The sequence below is a fragment of the Dendroctonus ponderosae genome, unplaced genomic scaffold (genome assembly GCF_020466585.1).
Source record: "Dendroctonus ponderosae isolate FM_Combo_2020 unplaced genomic scaffold, Dpon_F_20191213v2 Dpon_F_20191213_7, whole genome shotgun sequence".
Classification (NCBI taxonomy): domain Eukaryota; kingdom Metazoa; phylum Arthropoda; class Insecta; order Coleoptera; family Curculionidae; genus Dendroctonus; species Dendroctonus ponderosae.
Genome location: NW_026018916.1, coordinates 745377 through 752517, shown reverse-complemented (window position 1 = coordinate 752517; position 7141 = coordinate 745377). Strand labels below are relative to the sequence as shown.

At 38.9% G+C, this 7141-nt stretch overlaps 1 protein-coding gene and 1 long non-coding RNA gene across 2 annotated transcripts in view; one reads left to right on the top strand and one right to left on the bottom strand.

Moving 5' to 3' along the window:
- LOC125505158 overlaps nt 1–2702 on the top strand; it is a 20443-nt gene extending 17741 nt beyond the window's left edge. The window contains exon 2 of the long non-coding RNA XR_007281963.1: nt 2524–2702. This is a non-coding gene — a long non-coding RNA (uncharacterized LOC125505158). The remainder of the gene's footprint in view (nt 1–2523) is intronic.
- The window catches only part of LOC109536544 (1-phosphatidylinositol 4,5-bisphosphate phosphodiesterase epsilon-1), a gene marked incomplete in the record, with an annotated part of 48466 nt that extends 41620 nt beyond the window's left edge, over nt 1–6846 (bottom strand). Inside the window, 1 exon segment of the mRNA XM_048668362.1 lies at nt 6625–6846.
- Between the last annotated feature and the right edge of the window lie 295 nt (nt 6847–7141).

Genomic DNA, 7141 nt, shown 5'->3' with positions numbered 1-7141 from the left:
AATGACTGAAACCCAGGAATTAATTTGATTTGGAATTGAAACACAGTCAGGAAAGTATATACAATTAATGCACAACTTAGAAGTGAAACTTTTATTGATTGGCGATTTATCTTAATGCATCGGCAGTCATTGCAATCACCTTGTATACTAACGAATCTCACAGATTTGTAAAAGCGATAAATATCCTAGTTTTAGCGATCGGCCAAGCTTAAAATAGTTAAGGTGCGTTTCTCGGTTATTGGCAATTTTTGCGGTAAATATTGAAACACTTAGCGGCGAGTAAACACACTAAAAACACCTGGGATTAACCGACTAATTTGAGCCTGATGTTAACAGGGTTTATTGGCATCTATCTAGAATTCAACCAGTTAAAACTATCTACAGCTGCAAAGATTTTTGCGAATTTTGCCCCAAACCTCAAAACAATCAACACAGTCACCGCCAAAAGGCCCAGATGTAATATAAAATTTACCCTGCCGTTTGCATTTACCAAACACAAGTTGATTTAATTCTGCTGCGATAAATGGCTTTTAATTTGACTATGTAACATGCGTTTTGCTTGAACAGCCGATAGTGAATAATTTCAATCGGTAATTAGCTTAAAACTAATTGTTGTTGCAGATGCAAAGCCATCCCAGAGGGGAATGAATGTTTTCGAGACCTTCTAGGAGGTTTTGCGTCTGAATATTTAACACCGGGCATAAATATTAAGTGGTCGATCGAAGCATTCCCATTTCTCTTAAGGGGCCGCTTAATGCTAAACCCCATTTGGGTTCTCAGTTAACTATTCTGTAGCTTTTTTCCAAATCGCATAAAGTGGCCGGCCGTGCTGAATATTACATAAAATTGAGCCGCACACGATCAAGACAGACACGGTCGATGTTTAACCAGAGATGTTCGTTAATAATTAGCGGAAATTTTGAATGGTGCCAAAACCAAAATAACTCGAAAATGCCCGAAATACGAGTCTGAGGGATTTGCTTGTTGCCTGCCTGATTTATTAGGGAAATGTTGACGTAATCGGAACGTGAAGATAAATTGCTTAATTATTGCCCTTAATCGCCAGGAGTCAAATGTTGAGGCAAACTGGTGAGTTTTTGGGGCTTTTAGGTCTAGGCGGAAAAGAATTTCCTCCCGGCGTTTTGCAAGTACTACATATTAATCAATTTTTATCTTTCTTTTATGAAACTCTCTATTTCTGTAACTTTTGGTTCTGAAAGTCTGGCAGACTACTTGATCATCCTGCATTTGCAGAGCTAAACTGTGCCAAATCTCTTTCTCTTCGGCTAAGGTGCAGAAACGTTCCTGAAACTAGGCGATTATGAGGACTGAAGTCGAACATTCTATAGATTCATCGGGTGACGTTATATGAGCGATTTCTTCATTTTCCATAAATCAACCACAAAGTCCAGTTCCTCAAGTCAAATGCCTAATCAGGCGGCACAATAGCATGTTCAACCGCTTAAAACTTGTGAATTCTACCTGAAGTCTTTGTTCCTGTTGCGAAAGTCCCCGTTCATCCAGATGAGCCCCACTAAAACATGAAACGTAATAAACTCGGTTAAAAGTCTTAAAGTACACGACTTTGCTTTAGAATGGCTTTGGCGGAAAAAGGGACAACAACTGGAAAATGTTGGTAGAGGACTTTCGGCCGCTATCTTAACACAAAAGAGCCTGAGACCTTTGAAGCTTCGCGTGCAAGCTGAAAAAGGGGCCCGCCCAACTAATCGGATTTCGGCTGCAAAACTGCTTGACAATTCCCAGGAGATTTTCCAAAATTGCCGGCATTTTTGTTGAATTGTTCGCGGCATTAAACTGCAATCTGCCTCCGTGCGGATTAGAAACTTTTGGTTTTTCCTTTAATCCTGCTTAGCCACACTTCGGAATGCTCTAAAGGCCCTTTTAGCCCTGTTATCTGAAACACACCATGCCGGTTTCAAGGAGAAAATCAACCGATGGATCGCGTATTCTTCTTACAGTAAAAGCCATCACCAATTAAGCACGCTCTTTGCCAGAAGCACTTTAGACTGTTGTGAAAGCTATAAGTTACCAATTTAATTTTCCGCCTCTTAAAACCCTTTTACCGAGCGGATTTTATCGGAAAGCAGCGTGAAAGCTGCTCATGCCACCAAACACAGCATTTTTGAATCGTTTATACGGAGCGTCGAGCGCGAACGGTTACAGCGGAGCAAACCACCTCTGAAGATGGGAACCACTCGTGCTTGCGAAACGTCCGGAAACATTTACCACTCCGGCTTAAAAGCCCGAAAAAGTATCATCATTTAATCAATTGTAAATAAGCAGGAGTTATTTGAATTATCCGGCCAAAATGTAGGCATCAACTCACTCACATTGCAATACTTTCCTTCTGCGACTTCCTCAAGTTATTTTCGGAAGAATGCCCAATAATTCCTGCTGTGTTTACTCTAACTTGAACGCGACTCCCGTAGAGAGTTTTCTGTAAAGCCCTAGTTTAACATAAATATTTGAATATATAAGTCCCTTATTCGACAAAATATTTAGATCCCAGCTGTTACCAAACTTTATGTGCTTGAGGGATTGTGTGGCAGGATTTTTCTACGCAAACAACCGGCAAAAACGGGAAAAGCAACAAAGTCGATTGAATTTGAGGAACAATCAAGATTTTATATCAATTGGAACTATGTATTAACCAAATCAAATATATTTTTTTAATTGTGAAATTAATTTTCAACAATTGGAATTGGCTGAATGATTAACAGACGAGGGGTTTTTATATAAATAAAAAGCTCGAAAAACTTTTTCAGGATTTTGGGTTTGAGAGACGAGCGGAATGGCAAAAGGATTATTCTGTAAAGCCATTTAGTATGCGGATTAAACACTTGCCCTTCGGCCTGGGAAGCTCTTAAAGGTTGAAAAATCTTGAAAATTTGGCTAGTCGTATGAACCACATTGCCAGAGAATATAAAAGCTGATTATTTTCCTTATGAATAGTAAAACTAGAAAAGCTTTGTCTTTCCACTACTTGGGTTAAAGGAAAAAATTTAACGCGTCCCATTCAAGGGAGTTTTGACTGATTAATTAGTTAATTTGCTAACCAAGTTTCACCCAATCATCCACCGTACTTAATGGTGATGTTTCCATCCACTTCGCGAACGTAGTTGGCATTCTGCAAGATTAATTTTGATGGCATATTAAATGCCATTCCACTTGGCCATAGTTGAATGGATTCCACGTTCATATGGGGGATTACTCGGTTAATTCCTGACCGGAAATATGGATCACCCCCCTACTGCATTGGCATTATCTGAATTTTCTTCGGGTCACTCAAAAACGGTTTTCCCCGAGTTAAATTGCCTGCAACTTCAAGTAGTGCATTCCCTAACTTTCCCATTGGGATCATTTTGTTTAGTTAGCATCAACATGAAATAATATTCCATAAATAAGTGAGTTTTCCATTGAATGAAAATTGCAATGCGAAAGTGAATCCACTTTATCATCGCTCGTATTGGCTTTTAGGAGCCCCGACAAAAACCATACGGGAGACCATTGCCGAACCCCTAAGTGATTCCCAAGATGTTTGAGTTCATAATGGGAAACTAAAGGCGCCAGGAGATAAATAAGACGTGAAAAATTATGGAGATAATTCTGGGCCGCGCTTCAGACTGAAAGCAATTTCCTCCCTTCTCAACTCAGATACGTCTTATTTTGGAACCCGTCGGTTTCTTCAAGATGCACGAAAACAATATGTGTCAGGGCGCGGGTTTTTCCTGTTTAAAACGCGAAAGTTTCATTGGAAAATGCTAACTGTTTGCGCAAAACTCGCTAATGGAAAAAAATGTCCGAACAACTTTATCTTCGACCTGGTTTTCATTTTATCTTTAAATTAGCTAAACGGTTGGTTTCATATGTAATCTTTAAAATTATTTGTTTTTTTTGTATGACTGGAAAAACTCACCAGTTTCGATTACTGTTAAAGCTTGATGGAGAATTTGCTTTCCAGTTTCTGACTGTTTCGACTAAAACCCTTTTTAACGGTCGTTTGCCTCTAAGGTCAAGGTACGGAAAGTGTAAGTTCCAGGTGGAGTTTTTCCCTATAACCGAATTTCCCCACGCTATAATGTTCCATATATTTCCAGTACTTATTATGGAAAAATAAGTATACATCCATCATAACATTCTACTTAGAAAGTGAAATCGATAGTGGCAACTCAATATTTAATGGACTTTCGTTTGAGGTGAGCTGACGGTTGTAGTTGACCTGGATTTTCACTCTTTCCAGTTCTAATTGATATACTTTGTTCTCTATTGCCTGTTACTTTTGTTCTTTTGAACCAATTGATTCGTTGCCGTCGACCAATCAATGCACATTGAAAGTTGAAAAAATCCGTTTGTAACCTTCGCGTGTTACTGAACTTGTTTCCAGCCGGAAGGTTGATTTAAATTACTAAACAGTCTTAATGACTCGAAATACTAATGCAATTAATACAGTGTAAACAGTAAAGACACTCCAAAGGCCTCCAACTCTTTTGTCTATCGCCAAACGACCGAAAGCTCGTTTGTTTGGTGATTTTGCATTTTCCAGTTGCTCTTTTGTCGGTAACTGTTAACGAGGAAACGGAAATACTGCCAGTAGGTTGAACATTTAAGTACAATTTTGCTTAAGAAATAACGCACCTTTCTTTGTGCTAGTTGAGGAACCTGAGGAAAACTACAGTTTTCCGCGTAATTTATTCAAGCAACTAGGAAGGAGCTTTGATGCCCCAGGGGGTTTGAGCGGACAATTTTAATGCAAATTATTCCAAGAAAAGCCTTCTGTATGACGCAGTATTCGAATAGGAGAAAACAGGGAGAATAGGAGAAAGTTCTCATCAGTTAAGGAGGATTTAAAGTGATAATAAAATTGTCTAGACCGCGAAAACAGCGACTGGTTTTTAGCGATTTGGGGAAGCTTTTGTGAAATTTCACATACTTTGCATTGGCAAATTTTGACGAGAGAGTTCTAAATCTTGGAATTATAATTTTGCTAAAAATCAGTTCAGAATGTTAAGGGATTTAGTGACAAGCTGAACAAATTTTGGGGTTTTTTTTGGGGAAAAGCAAATCATTTTTCAAAAGAAGATTTTTTTGGAACATTAGCAAAGTCAGAATAAAATTGCTGCAAGGATTTTGCGCTCAAAATGCCAATAACTCACTCCAAAACGTAAATTTTCCAAAATCAGCGTCATTTTCAAACAAAATTCTCTAAAAAAAGTAGCCCTACGACTGCGCCAAGCAGCCCCATCAATCAAACACTGAGTTCAATGCGCAAATTGAACAATCTGCTAGTTTAGAGGGTTTTTACCATAGATTAACTAAGTTTTTACGGTTTTTACGTTCACACCAGATCGAGAACCAACACAGTCCGATTTATTTGGCCGATTAGTGCATTTGAAAACCGACGAAGTTCCTTCTTTTTTTAGACTCAGCAATTCTAAAACCATGATTATCTTCGTCTTAAACAGCCGTGGAATCGTATTGAGATTAATGAGCAGACTTCAAAGATATATGATGTAAATATAATTGCTATAAAAGCATTTTAAAGACTTCCATGTCGGCAACAGTTCGGGTTGAGCACAATACATTAAACTGTCGTGTATTTAACGGAACAAAAAAAAACATATTTTTGGCCAAACATCATGAAACGCTTTTGTTCAAACGGCCAAGCTTTCGAAGCAAACCTTTCGCTTTCTTGGGACACTCGCTTCCTTTTGAAAGCGGCGAATTATTAAACCAACGTAATTCGATTTCGTTTGGTATGCTTTCTCTTTTTGATATAATGGATTCGCCGAAAAGAAAATTAGGCTCTTTGTAAATTTTCGCCCACGGAAAGCGTCAAATTGTCCTAAACTTTACTGCCAGAAACTCGATTAGCACGAGATAAAATTAGAAAGTAACTAGTTTTTTTTAATAGTATTTTCCAGCTTTTTGTTGTAATCAGTGCGTAAATCTCCGCATCACATAAACACGGTGTCTTTTGCTAAAACCATCGAGTCTAAATTATGTTGCGCAAGTTCAGAGGACGTAAATATTTATACACTTAAATTTGTCCATAAACACGTTGATAGACCGAAGATTCTTCAAAGAACTCAATTTTATATTGCCGATAAAGTTCTATTGGTGCTTGCTTTTTGTTATTGTCACTGATTGACCAGGACAGAATCATTAACTGCTCGAGCCCTGCAAGAGTTTGATGTTAATTATTTAACAGTACAGATTGTCTCAATGATAGAGTAAAATACGCTTAACTGGTAATATTTAAATAACAGAAATTAATTGAAATTTGCATAAAAATTTAAAAACTCGGATGCTACATTAGGGAAAAAATGTTTCGGCGCTGCAACTCTGTGTAATTCTGAGGTTTAGTAGAATTTTCAGCAAATAACACCGGTTAAGCGTTCTTTAAGCAACGTTTCCCAAATTGGCTGGAAAAGTTGCGTTAGGGAAAACCACTTTGCAGGCTGATGCAGGAACGACAACCTTGTCGATTTTCAGCTGTAAAGAAACTCGGCCAACTGCAGTTCATTCAACCAAAGCATTCGGTACCTTTTTAAAACAACTGGCAGGTAAATAAAAAACAGTTACACAACACCAAAAACAACTTACAAGTTTCGCCAGTTAGTCGACACACGACGGCACTCGGACTTTCGCAAACTTTTAGCGCATTGTTTCGCAGTTTTTTCAAAGTTGGCTGGAAACAAAGCGGGAAACGGCAACAGTGCGAGGCCAACGCAGATTTCAAAGTCGCGCAATGTTTACCAGGGAACTAACTGTTCACCCTGTAGATCTCGACGCCCCGCAGAAAAGCCTGAAAGCGCGTCGCGACGGATTTTCCAAAACTAACGGGAAATTTTCAATGCGCGTTTCTATCATACGTTACCCCCACCAGAATGTCGGCGACGTCGCCCCCACTCAACCCGTTTCCCCGTTGTTATGGAAACGACGCCGACGTCCTTTGTTCCCGTTTGAAGTGTTGGGACAGCGTCCGGGCGGAAGCATCCTAGTTTATCAATCGGAGGAAAAATTGCTCTCATTTACTACTATAGTTTGTCCCAAACTTTTTGACAGTGACGCAATCATTGTCGGTCTTTTTCTATTGCTGGTCCAACGAGTGAGACGGAAA